The 14,251-nt window shown below is 38.6% G+C and overlaps 1 pseudogene; it reads left to right on the top strand.

Annotated features, from left to right (window-relative positions):
* LOC107750336 (transcription factor COE1-like) overlaps nucleotides 1-14,251 on the top strand; it is a 137,870-nt pseudogene that overhangs the window by 88,020 nt on the left and 35,599 nt on the right.

The following is a 14,251-nucleotide window of genomic DNA, read 5'->3' as shown; positions in this document are numbered from 1 at the left end:
CTTCTGTGAGATACTGTATATATATATATATATATATATATATATATATATAGGAGATCAGACCCAATGAATGATATTTACCTGGTGGTCAGGTTTTCATTTTCATATATATGCACGTGCTCTCTTGGGAAACACAGGTTGGATCCTCTTTCTCACCAATTATTTTCTTTTTCCTCTTCAATTGCTATTTTTAAAAGTGATTACAGATTGTAAAAAGCATTACTTTTTAAAGCATTAGAATCTCTTTAACCCATTAGTAACTTGATTTCTCAGTGTAAATCGGGTTTCAGACTCTCACAAATGACACATTGTTCTCAGAGCACAACACACTGTGTCGTCTCTCCTGCTGATCTACTGTCAAGTCCAACCGTTTGATCTCCATTTAGAGAAAAATATTATCGTGACACATTCACCCAGTCCTTCCCATAAGGCTGACTGGGGCATCAGATGGTGACCAAATCATCTGTAAGATCTACTTCTGGTCCCCTGCAGTCTGTACAAAGTCGCTTTTGACATTTGACAGTCAATTAAGGAGTATGTTGTTTCACAAAATATATATATATATTTATTGGGCTGAGTATAATGATTCAGACTTCACAAGGAAATGTGGTTTCTGTTCACATAATGGGCCGTGTGAAAGTGTGGCAGGTTTCTGGGGTTTCGTTTATGGGCGTAATAAGTGACTGTGCTCTGTTCAGGAAGTGCAGCTTGCAGTAATTTCTGATCCATTCCTCCGTTGTGAGGTCAGCTGCGCTCACGTGTTTTACGCGCTCTCTCATTACTGCATTATGTCATGGATTGATTTCAATTGGAGGTACAAATATGTACTTTGCCATAGCAACAGAGGCCAAAATAATGCTTAGGAGGGTCTTGAGGAAATCTGATCGCAAGGGAGGAGTGATTGTGTGAGTGTGATTTGAGTTGCTTCATCTTCTGTCTTTGCCGTTAATTACAAACAGACACAAGGACACTGTTCACTGATCCAAACAAACATCCCACCATCAGGGTTTTTGCAGGATCTTCTCATTTCTTATCTCGCTGTCTGTACCTCCTTCTTTCCCTTTTTCCCAGAGTGCAGATGGGGAAGTCATAGATTCATTTTCCCATCCTTGTCTCTAGCAATTCAGCACTTTGTTATGAGATAGTTATGAGACAGTTGTGCTTGATATTTTTGAGGGAAACGGTGATACAATTTTTCTAGTAGTCTTTAATGAATACAAAGTTCAAAAGAACAGCATCTATTAACTTTTTTTTTTTATCAAATGGTTCCATGCTAAATAAAAGAATCAATTTATTTAAAAAATCTTTCTGACCACAAACTTTTAAATGGTAATTGTATTTTTTTTAATAGATTTAAAATATTATTTAAGGGGACATTTGAATTTCTCACAGAAATGAAAATTCTGTCATTATTTACTCATGTCCTTCTAAACCTCTATGACTTTCTTCTGTGGAATACAAAATAATTTTATTTGTGTTTCATTTGTTTTGTTTTGTTTTGTTTGTTTGGGTTTGTCCATATAATGAAAGTCAGTGAGGTTCAAAGTTAATGTGCATGTAATGTGCTGATCCCATTGACCTTCATTAAATATAAAAAAAACAGTTCTTCAGAATGTCTTCTTTGTGTTACACAGAAAAAAAAAATGGAATAAGAGTGAGTAAATGATGACAGAATTTTGTATTCTGGGTGAACTATCTCTTTAATCTGCCTTTTAACAGGCAGATGATTTTCCTATTCCTAAAAATCCACATAAATTCCCTGATGTTCCCTTCATGTTTTACAAACTCCCCAGATGCATACAATATATATTTTTCCTATTCATTCAAATGAAACACAGAGGAAATGCTCATCTCTAATACGTGCATGAGTCTGTGAGCTGTATAAACTGTTTTTGTACTCATAACAAAGGTAAGAGGCCAGGGGAGCGGACGGTAGATGCAGTGTAAAGGATGAGACTGAGGAGAGAGAGAGACAAAGATCCGTTCTAGAGACTGTTTGAGTGCCTTATTAAATATTTAGTCTGATTGTACACGGTCCTGTAATTGCCATCTTGGCTAGTGAATAATTGATGACGTGTAGGAGAGCAAAGGAGGGCCCCAGTCTCTCTCACTCTCTCTTACGCGCACATCCACACCTTGCCTTTTTTTGTACACCTTTATTGTTAATATAATCCTGTCCTCATTCATTAAAACGATTCTGAATTCAGGACAAAGTCGGTAAAATTATATTATAACCTCTAGTTCGCTTCCAGAATGTTCTCTTTGCTATTATACAAAATAAATTATTGGACTGCACTAAATTATTGCCAGAAATTCTATTACATGGCTTTAAAATAATTACACATGCCGTTAGCTACAACCAGGCCGTTCAGAGGGCTAGACAGAGCAAGCGCAGTCAAATGGTTGTGCTTTGATTCCACCTACAGTGAGTTAAATGGATGTCAGTCAGTGTGTTGAGAGAACCAAACATTGTGAATGGGACAAAAAGCAGCATGCAAATCTAATGCAGAGACTACGAGAGCGATCGCCTTCTGTCTTAAGCGTCCCAAAGAAAGAGCATCTTTTCATAGAAAGCAACGAGTACTCGCAGCAAACAGTGGCCGAGAATTGGAGCCATGGCAGCTTTTAAAAATACCTCTGCTGAAATATTGATTTTTTTCTTCTTCTTCTTCTTGCCTAACGTAATAAGTGAGAGACTCCAGGGATGTGCGTATGTGTGTGTGAGATGATGGGTGAGCAGACAGAGATGCTCTTTTTCACACATCACGTGAGGATTTTTGTGTGTGCATGTGTGTAAGACTGTTTCTACAAGATGTATTCTGAACTATAATTATAGTCACTTATTCTTGGAAAGTGTGTCTGCACTGTAAAAATTTTTTTTTTTTTGAAGTTATAAATAAAACAGATTATTGTAGTATGTTTTACAAGAAAGCACAATTTCATTATTTCTACTTCAAAATGTTATGTTTAATTCTATGTGTTACTTTCCGTTTCTTTGCAATTGTTTGTGAAAGTTACTAGCAGTTTCTGGGTCAAAACTGTTTCAAAGTAAATCCTATACCAAATGTTTTTCAGTGTGGAGAAAAAGTTATTTAAGGGGATATTTCACCTCCAAAACATTTACTCATCCCCTTGTCATTTCAAACTTGTTTGACTTTTTTTCTTCTCTGGAACACAAAAGAAGATATTTTGGGGAAAAAAATGGTCTCAGTGTTTTTTGTCCATATTGTATTGTGAAAGTCACTGGGTTCCAATGTCATTTTGGACTCCTATAGCTTAAAAAAGTTGAAACATTCTTCAAAATAATGACAGAAATTTCATTTTTTGGATGAACTATCCTTTTAATATCCTTTTTTAAATATATATTAAATGGTAATCTCCATTTTATCAGATTTTTTCTCCTGTGGCACTAATAATCTCCCACTTGTCTCCTCTCGAGTTTCTGAAAAGATCTCAACAATATCTCAAACTGTGCTCAGATTTGCTAAGAAACCAAAGTCTGCAGTAAAAAGTTTGAAATCTCCATGTGAACTCGTCAAATTCTTCAGAGACCAGATTATCTGAGCTGTATACCCACAGTAATTTTATACCTCTATACTCATACTGTGTCTCATTTCATTAATGTGTTTTTATTTCTCCTATGGAATTTTAGGAGAGACAAAGTTGACACTTCACTGAAACATAAATGCAAAACCCATTAGGTGTCCTGAGCTTTAAAAGCGTAACAATTTTCTTCTGGGACTTCAAATTCCATAATAATTTTGCTCAGATTTTACACTTTGCTCTTTTTTATTCACAAGTTCTCAGGTTTCGTCCATCAGAGCAACTAAAATATACCAAACATACCATTTGTTCACCAGCATCACCCATAAAACAACACAAACTCCCTTTCTGCATGTATTGAAGACTTGTAAATAGTCAGGTGTTCTCACACAGCTAAGGTCAAGTCTCAGAGCTACAGATGAGAGACCCTGGCCTTCACAGCCTGATGCCTACTCGACCAGCCCTTCTGGTCTCTTTTCAGCCCTAGAGCCCCTTCCTCGCCAGGCCCTCGAGTTAGAGACAGACGGATGGAGAGAGAGAAGTGGAGAGGGTGCTGTAGACCAGCAGTAATTCCTGACTCGGAGTTGGAGGCACATTATGAACTGACAGGGCCACACATCCCTCTGTAATTGATTGCTGGCCAGCGTAATGAGGTGACGGCTTACAACAGAGACGCCAACTCCCTCATTATCTTTACCCACTTTTTTAAGAGCAGAAAGAGAGAGAGGCAGCAAAAGAGAGACAGAGAGAAGGATGGAGAAAAAGAAACGCTGAGACTAATAACCGAGCCCTGGCTCTAGAAGGTCATTAATTATTTATGTTGTTTTAATAAGTTTTAGATGGGGAGGGAGAGGTTCAGCATGAGAGTTAGTCTTTCCCTTCTCTCTCAGTCTTTCTCTGTCCACACCTCAATTTCGCCTGTTCTGTCATTCTGTCTTTTCCTATAGCCGTCTGTCCATTTCATACTGGGGTCTTTGTATCACAGGTACAATATCAGTCATTGCAAAGGCCTTGAGGGGACTTCAGGATGACATGTATCCACACTTGGAAATGAAAATGCTCTGTATTTCTGAAAGTGACAATGATATGATACGATTATTGTATATGCGATTCTTTTTTTTTTGCTTTCATTCTGTCATTCTGTGCTAATTAGCAAGGATAATGTCTTTTAATTATTTATTTTCAATAGGCCAATGGCCGCTATAATGCTGATATGCCTTATGCCTGTATATATGATAGAATTTCTCAAATATAGTTATAAATATACATAAACATAAATATACCATATATTTTTTGTATATAATTGTAATATTTACTCCGCACAATGACATTTATTTTTATCGTTGCAATATATTTGAGAATTGCAACATCTATAGGGTGAGCATAGAAAAATTGCCCAATAAACATGCATTTCTGTGCATTTCTTGATTTTAGTCTAAATATTTTATGTGGTTATGAACAGCAGTCAAACTTGCTGTTGATACAGCTTAAATTGCATTTAACCCAGAATATTCAGTTAAAGTCTGCTGGTTACACTGGACTTTTTCAGAATCTGCCCTGCTCGTGTCTTTCCACTCGCCCCCATTTTCCTGTCTGAGATCCCCATTCCACCCCGAGCCTTGTCATCTAAAAGCAGCTCTTCCCCTCTCATCCCGCACACTTCCAAACACTGGGCTAGTCCTGCCCCGATCCGAAGGGAGCCGACCTGCTTTGAAGTGTTGCCGCTTTTCCAGGATGAGACCTGGAATCTCACATTCCCTGTCAACTCCTGCCCGGTGGCAGATGGAGAAGTCTAGACCTACGAGACTCTCTCCAGTCACATGCTTCTTTCTCCCCCTCCATGCCCTCATCTCTCCCTCTCTTCTCTTCTGTGTTTCGCCACTCTGTTCCAGAACCACCAAAGCGGGACGGGTTTGAGCCCACGATTCAGGCAGGATTCTCTACTTTCAGATGGTGACTGAGGCAGTGTATAAACACAGTACTCCTCTAATATCTGAGAAGAGCTTCACTTACAGCCCTTGTCTCCTGCTGTGTTTTAATTCAATCCTTATTGATCCATATCTCTCCTTCCAAGGACTCCAATATCATATGAATGGAGCTCAGGGATGGGTTCCCCATATTATTGTATTCCATGGCCATAAAGGGCATTAGCAGCCAACAGAGCAACCCAGATCAAGTATCAGTCGATACCAGCTAAAGAGAGCAGGCTTTCTCCCTTTCTCTCCATCTTTCTCGCCGGATTTCTCTCTTTCCTATCTATATCTCCGTAAGAGCGCTGATGGGGTTAAAGTATGTATGGTGATCATGTCATGCGGTAAAGTGAGGTTCTAAAAAAATCGCTTGAGTTAGCACCGTGTGTTTTTAAAGATATTGTTACTGTCTTATTAGGGAGAAATCAATGGCGTCTGCAGATGCCGGCCATTTATATAGCAGACGGGGCTTCTCTCGCCGCTTTTTCTCCCAGCATCCTTCTCTCCGTGCGCTCCGTGGGGCGGCAGTGGCGGAGGTTATCCTGTGGTTAATGTGACATGGCTGTCTGCGACCTTGCTGGTTGTTAACTGCCCGGATTATTATTGTGATAATGTGGCAATTAAAAGGAAAGCACTCCATCAAAATAGTGGGGCTTATGGTCCTGGAGATGAATGCATAGAGATTGCCAGCCAGGGGAAATGCATTAAAACTGCAATCCATTTCGTACTGGAGCCCACCTCCAGCAGCGGAGGCTATTACGGCTCATCTTCATTGATATCCATTCCCGATCAGTAGCACCAGGCTGAGGTAAAAATACGAGTAAATCAACAAATCTAGAGTTGGTCTTCATTATAAAGGAAGAAAAATCTAACTTCAACTCTAATTGCATATTATACGTCTACACAGAGTGTCTTCAAAAGTGGGCTAAATCACTCATTGGCGGCTGTTTATATATGGATGCTGTTGTCCTTGAGTGTTTTCGTTGTGTTCGAGTCGCTTAAAAGTGTTTCTGTCTTTCTTTTGCAGATTTTTCCTGAAATTTTTTCTCAAGTGTAATCAGAACTGTTTGAAAAATGCAGGGAATCCCAGAGACATGAGGCGATTTCAGGTGAGAATGCACATGAACAGACAAAAAATGTGATTTTACATGCACACAGACAGGTTGTAAAAACGCTTTGGTGTCTCCATAGGTGGTGGTGTCCACCACAGTGAATGTGGACGGCCATGTCCTGGCCGTGTCAGATAACATGTTTGTCCACAACAACTCCAAACATGGGAGGAGGGCACGACGCCTGGACCCTTCTGAAGGTAAGGAGTAAATTTCACAAAAATACACACATTTTGCTTTCTGTGATGTTATTCATGTTAAATCCATCACATATTATACTGTACACTTCTGTTCAAAAGTTTGGGGTTAGTACAATATTTTGAAAGGTAAAGGCTGCTGAAAATTCAGTTTTGCTATGACAGAAAAAAAACATTTTAAAATATATTAAAATAGAAAATGGTTATTTTGAATTGTAATAATATTTTACAGTATTACTGTTTTTACTGTATTTTTGATTAAATAATTGCAGCTTTGGTGAGCATCTTGACTTCTTTCAAAAACATCAAAAAATTGTACTGACCCCAGCCTTTTGAATGATAGCATAAGTTTGACATTGAAACCGCATTTATTATAGTGAAGAAAAAAGTCAAACTTGTTAGTGCTACTTTCTACTTCCTCACCTAGACTACAAGTAATTTGACTGTCTGAAGGGCCTGCACTGGGTAATGTCACTTTGATATAAAATGCTGAAAGTTTGCGTAGAACATCACCTCCCAGCTGAACTCAGAACAGTTCCTGTATGTGGGAAATTGTGTGATTAGCTCTGTGACTGTTTTTCTATTTTAATATATTTTAAAATGTTTTGCTATGACAGAAAAAAAACATTTTAAAATATATTAAAATAGAAAATGGTTATTTTGAATTGTAATAATGTTTTAAAATATCACTATTTTTACTGTGTTTTTGATTAAATAATTGCAGCCTTGGTGAGCATTTTTACTTGTTTTGAATGCATTAGAAAATTGTACCGACCCCAGACATTTGAATGCGAGTATAAGTTTGACATTCAAACCGCATTTATTATAATGAAGAAAAAGTCAAGGGAATCCCAGAGACATGAGGCGATTTCAGGTGAGAATGCACATGAACAGACAAAAAATGTGATTTTACATGCACACAGACAGGTTGTAAAAACGCTTTGGTGTCTCCATAGGTGGTGGTGTCCACCACAGTGAATGTGGACGGCCATGTCCTGGCCGTGTCAGATAACATGTTCGTCCACAACAACTCCAAACATGGGCGGAGGGCGCGACGCCTGGACCCTTCTGAAGGTAAGACGTGAAATATATTTTGTAAATTTCCTACCGTAAATATATCAAAACTTAATTCGTGATTAGTAATATACATTGCTAAGGACTTCATTTGGACAACTTTAAAGGCGATTTTCTCAATATTTAGATTTTTTTGCTCCCTCAGATTCCAGATTTTCAGATAGTTGTATCTCAGCCAAATATTGTCCTATCCTAACAAACCATACATCAATGGAAAGTTATTTATTCAGTTTCAGCGTTCAGTTGATGTATAAATCTCAATTTCGAAAAATTGACCCTTATTTTATTAGGTTTTGTGGTCCAGGGTCACATTTATGTTAAATCCATCAAATAATATTACTGTGTCTTATATACACTTCTGTTCAAAAGTTTGGGGTTAGTAAGATTTTTTTTAGGAAATTGATACTTTTATTCAGCAAGGATTCATTAAAATGATCAAAAGTAACAGTAAAGAGATTATAGTGATTTCTATTTCAAATAAATGCCGGTCTTTTTAAACTTTGCTTATCAAAGAATCCACGGTGTATAATGGTTTCTCCAAAAAAATTAAGCAACACAGCTCTTTTTAACATAAGATGTGTTTTTTGAGCAGCAATATTAGAATGATTTATGAAGGATCATGTGACACTGAACAAGAGGAGAACTAGATCAAGGCAGAGGCAACGGAACTCCGCCCCTTGAGGAAACGGAGCTTGGCCCGCGACTCCGAGATGATCATCTTCCTGCAATGAGAAGATGACTCATCCACAAACGCCACCTCAGCGTGCTAGATGCCCAGGCACGTGAGGCAGCGATCGTGACCATCACCCGGCGCCAGGTAACGACCGCACCCAGAAACACACGGGTGGTAAGACATCTTTAAAAAGACGCGTCTTCAAAAAGACGTTCCACCCGTGAAGCTCTTTTAGTATGGAAATTGCTCTTTCAGTGTGCTGAAGCGCACAGGGGAGATGGCCGTCTGCAACACACACAGGGGTAGTGCAGCCTGTTGTGTGCAACCCACTCGACACGGGAAACCACCACCGCTGAAGCGCCGTACCGCCAACACGAAGAGCTCTCCCAAGAGCGCGCTGAACTCGTTCAGTCTTCTTCTCTCAGTAGAGTAGTCAGGAGCAGAACGATGTGATCGCTCGGCTCCTCAGCGAAAAGCTGAATATGCGCTGCATCTGCTGCCTACTTATACTCACGCTGTGATCAGCGGCAGCTGGATGCAATAATCGCATGCCAATGTGCATTGGCTCGTTTAGTTTACACTCTAAGTAGATTGGTCTCTCTAAGCGAGATCCCAATTTCGTCGGTCATCCGACGTGACGTCGAGAGTGACCGACTGAAAGGGAACCTCACATCTGACTATCTGAAGGGGCTGCATTGGGTAATGTCGCTTTGATATGAAATGCTGAAAGTGTGCGTAGAGATTCACCTCCCAGCTGAACTCAGAACAGTCCCTGTATGTGGGAAATTGTGTGATTAGCTCTGTGACTGTTTTGTGTGAAAACCATCACTGTGAAATCACCGGCACTCCTGTGTCCCAATCGAGGAAAAGGAAAGTCGCTGCTCTACTTTTAGTAAGACTCTTCTGTAATTCTCCAAAGACCAACACATGAAGAGGAAGTCACTGATGGCAGTGCATTGTGGGAGATGGGCAGGCTTTCATCTTGAACGCACTAGAATACGCATGCAGATATTGTAAAAGAGAACAGCTGTTCCATTACACCCCAACAGGTGAATGCAAATCACGCCCAATGCTTGTTTACTTTCATCTATTCACAGGTATCAACATTTCCAGAGATGTTCACTTGCGCAACAAAGAGAACTTTCAAAAGCAATCAGAAGTGATTTCAAGTCAAAAGTTTGGGAACTTTGCATTCCCATGTTGATGTTGGAGGAAAGTGGCCGCTGGTGTACAGCACTATATGCAGTAATGTGGTCTGAAGTTGCACCAAGAGCCCCTCAGTTTGCCTGTTAGCTCACCGAGCTGCGACCAATCAATTCCTGTCCATAGCCAGTGGAGTCTGGACCAGTCGTTCAGTCAGCCTGTCTGTCTCCATACCGCCTGCTCAAAGACGGATTTACGATAAAAGACCAAAAAAAAACTTAATGGTTTTATTGAGCTGAGTGATGCACAGACACCAAAGAAAAAAAAATCAAATGAGCTTTTACAGTCATCAGACTTCCTGTTTTTCAGTTTTTTCATTTGCATTTGGGGTATGTGGAGAGTAGAGTAAAACACTGGTAAATGCCAATTAGTTTAATGATAACATTTCTCAAAAGTTGTGTGAACGTTGACACTAACCCGCTCTAACTCTGTGCTTGTGTTGTGATCTTGTTTTCCGAAGCAGCCACTCCATGCATTAAGGCCATCAGTCCCAGTGAAGGATGGACGACTGGGGGGGCCACCGTCATCATCATTGGGGACAACTTCTTTGACGGTTTACAAGTGGTCTTCGGCACAATGCTAGTTTGGAGTGAAGTAGGTTTTTAAAGAATATTTTGTATTATTATTATTATTATTATTATATTTTATATAATTATATTTTAATTATATTATATATTATTATTTTTTATTATATTATTTATTTTATTTTAAATAGCCAATTTATTTTACTAATATAAATGCAATTAGTAATATTAAAATAATTATTTTTTTTAAATATTATCCTTAAAATATATTACTTTTTTTACCAAACCTTTCATACTTTTCTTTTCTTTTCTTTTCTTTTCTAAAAGCCAAATTATTTTACTAATAAAATCGTTAAAAATAATAATTGTTTAAATATTTATAATTTTTAAAAATATTTCTTCAAAAGAATACAGTGCCATCTCTTTGCTTTGGATAAATCGAATGAGTTCAAATAACTTGAAAGCTCTGTAGTTTAATGTTTAATGTTACCAAACAAAAAAAATTTAGACATTTTTAGAGACAAACCAGACATCACAACATAACAGATCCTATTACAGTATATGGCTAAAATCTATAACTGTGTCCTTTGAGTAATGAATCATTCTTTAGCTTCAGCATTAACTGTGTTTACATTGGAGACAGTGCTTGTGTATTGAGTGCTGACCACTGAACGTGTGCTCTGATGGCTTCTAGCTCATCACACCTCACGCTATCCGGGTGCAGACGCCCCCTAGACACATCCCTGGGGTCGTGGAGGTCACACTCTCCTACAAGTCCAAGCAGTTCTGCAAAGGAGCTCCGGGACGTTTCGTCTACACAGGTATACAACACTTTGCAACTGCCTGGAGCCCTTGCCACCATCTCCAGCATCAGAATACATTTCTGTCATCTTTCTCAGAGGTCGATCTTTGCATGTCTTCTTTGTCCGTTTTATCAAATGCCTGCCTTTGTTAGCTTAAAATAGTATTTGCAGTCCATAAAGACGCTTTCCCAAGATGGCATACTGTTAGCAGGTCATTTCTGACTCCACACTAGCGGTCGTATCTTTTGGCTGATGTCCATTCTCTTGTGTCCAACGGGCAGAACGAGTATCATTTAGTCAAATCGTTGCTTTTCATACACCGATTATTCCATCAGAATAATCCAGATGCCAGTCAAAGTAGGCGAAAGGTCAGATCTAGGACTGTTTGGTGTGATAAGAAAATGTCACAGCGACGGTCATAAAAGAGAAAGAAAAAGAGGCCCGTGTTCAGGCTTTCTGTTATACATCAGCTTTATCTCAGTGTATTTCCCACGTTCTTTGTTCAAAGCACCTCTCATTCAGATGCATTTGCCGTGTAAGCAGCAAAAAGAGACAACTTTACAATGGACAGGACGGCCCTGTCTTACCTTCGACCGTTCCTTTGCAATGCTAATGTCTGCTCGGACCGACAAGATGATTTGACTGACAGCTGTACGCCGCGTAGCTTTTATGAATCCTGCATTGTGAATAGCTTGAATTTTTCTTAAAGTTCAAAAGAATATTCTCAGCGCGAAGGAAGCGTGTTGCAAATTGTAAGGATGAATGAAACAGGACCTGTAGAATATCTCTGAATCAGAATGCAGAGACAAAAGTGAATGAAAGGTCATAGAAGATAGAGGACAAAGAGAATATATTCATGCAAAATTGTTTATATTTTATATTTACTTTATCTTTATTATTAAATATGTAATATAAAATTAATACATGTGTATATATATATATATTTTTTTTATATAGCAGTTCCTATAAGGATACAGTTTGGAGACCGTATGCCTACTCTTTCTGTTTCTCAAAATCATTTTCATTGAACGCTGCAAATTAGATTCACGCATTCATATTTTAGTTTGTGGATTCACTGACGTAGATCCAGCAACTTATTTACTGTGCCAGAGATGTGTGATATTCATGAATGTGAAATGAAGCGGGCTTTTAAATACTGAATAGGCCGACTGCGAATAATTGAAGAGGAATGAGAGTGCATCTAACCTCAGTGATGTCTTTCCCACCGGAGACTTCCCATAAGCCCCAGTGAGCTCAACTTTACACTGCATTCCAGCTCGAAAAAAAAAAAAGCTCACTCCTTATCGTCAGACACTTCCAGATGAACACAAGCCAGTTTGAATATTTTGAAAGAGATACATTTAGGTCATCAGAAATTAAGCGTTCAGGCCGTAGGGAATGGGAGGGGGATACGTACATTGGCGAAGGAAACTGGCATCTCTGTGCAGACACAAATTATTTTTATCATATTCCTTTTATCTGCCTTTCATTAGCAGTAATGGACCCCAGAAATGCATCAAAGACGGTCAATGTGCCCATTCCACTGATTATAGGTTGACTGTCTTATCTGTGCTGGAGTGGAAAGGCAGAGCAGCAGTGTTCAAAGCATGTCTTCTCCGATATCACTGCCGTTAACATTGCCATCACAGGAAGTGATCTCACAGTCTTCAAACTGAAGCATCTGGGGCTGTTAGAAGGATATTTCTTCACGGCTTAGTAAAATTCAGAATTCAATTCAATTTTTCAGTTAAAATTTTGTTGCATGGAATTTTTATTTAACAACAGTTACCCTTGCACACCTGTAGGTAATCGATAGGTGCGTAGGAAAAATGAACAAAAAACAGGTCAGAATCAGAATCAGAATCAGAATGAGCTTTATTGCCAGGTATGTTTACACATACGAGGAATTTGTTTTCGTGACAGAAGTTTCCACAGTGTAACAGAATTCAATGTGAGTGTCCCACTTCAGGTCCTGAGAGATTGTGGTGCACTGCAGCACTGCAGTCACAGTGCTGTCCATGATGGTGAGTGGGGGGAGTGCAGGGGGGTTTCTCCTGAAGTCCACATCATCTCCAGGTTCAACTTCAAAACAGAAAAGAATAGATCCCGCACACTATCTGCACTTGCAAATGTATCAAAATATAAATTTATTCACTCACAATGTTTCAGTCCATGACATGAAGGCCTGATAAAGGTCATGGATTGAAACATTGTGAGTGAATAAATGTATTCGTTTTTGTTTTGATGGAAGTTTTTAATTTAAATTTAAATTGATTATGCCCTACAGAATGTTATATTGGAATTTGAATTGGAATGACATGAAAATTAATTTACTTTCCAATTAATAGACATTAAAAAAAAATCCATACAATTTTAATTAAAAAAATGTAATTAAAATTTTTTAAATGAAAAAAGACACTATATATTTACTATGACTTATATATTGATTATATTAAAATAAAAAATATTAACTATAAAATTAAATCATGTACAGCTTTATAATTTCATATGTAAAGGCATATTTTTATATTATATATTTTTATGTTTTGTGATTTAATAATTTATTGCAGTTTATTTCAATTTCAATTCTGCATCTTGTTTGCTACCTTTATTCAAATTCAATTGAAATTATGATATTGAATTGTAAATTAAACGCCTAAATATCACAGAAGTCTGCTCTGCACCTGCTAGCTGTGGCTTTTACCATTCCTAGCACTACAGGGAAATGTCAAAGACTGGCTCTGTCCAAATTCCCTGAAAGCATTTCACATGTGGCATGGGCTAGTTAGGACATCTTGTTAGATTAGCAGAATGTTAAGTCCATTCTCACTTTCAGTGTTGCAGCTGGTACCTGATAACTATTACGGCTCTGTTGCTTTCTCACATTTACTCTGTTCTCTGCCGCACTCCCTTCGGAGAGATCTTCACTCTTATTCTGTTAGTTCTCCCTTCTGCCTGCATGCATCATTAAGTCCTTCAGTCCACCAACTCTTGTCTCTCTCTCTCTCTCTCTCTCTCTGTCTCTGGGGGTTAAGACTCCCCAGGTGTTGGGTTAGAGGAAGGAGGGCGAGATGAGTGTGAAGAGCCTAAGGGTATTGACTTTCCTGGGAAAACACAGCTCTCTAAAATCAGTAGCCAAATACTGCAATAACTCA

This window comes from Sinocyclocheilus rhinocerous, unplaced genomic scaffold (assembly GCF_001515625.1).
Source record: "Sinocyclocheilus rhinocerous isolate Xijiao unplaced genomic scaffold, SAMN03320098_v1.1 scaffold1053, whole genome shotgun sequence".
Lineage (NCBI taxonomy): Eukaryota > Metazoa > Chordata > Actinopteri > Cypriniformes > Cyprinidae > Sinocyclocheilus > Sinocyclocheilus rhinocerous.
The sequence above is the reverse complement of the archived record's forward strand: the minus strand, read 5'-3'. Positions and strand labels throughout refer to the sequence as shown.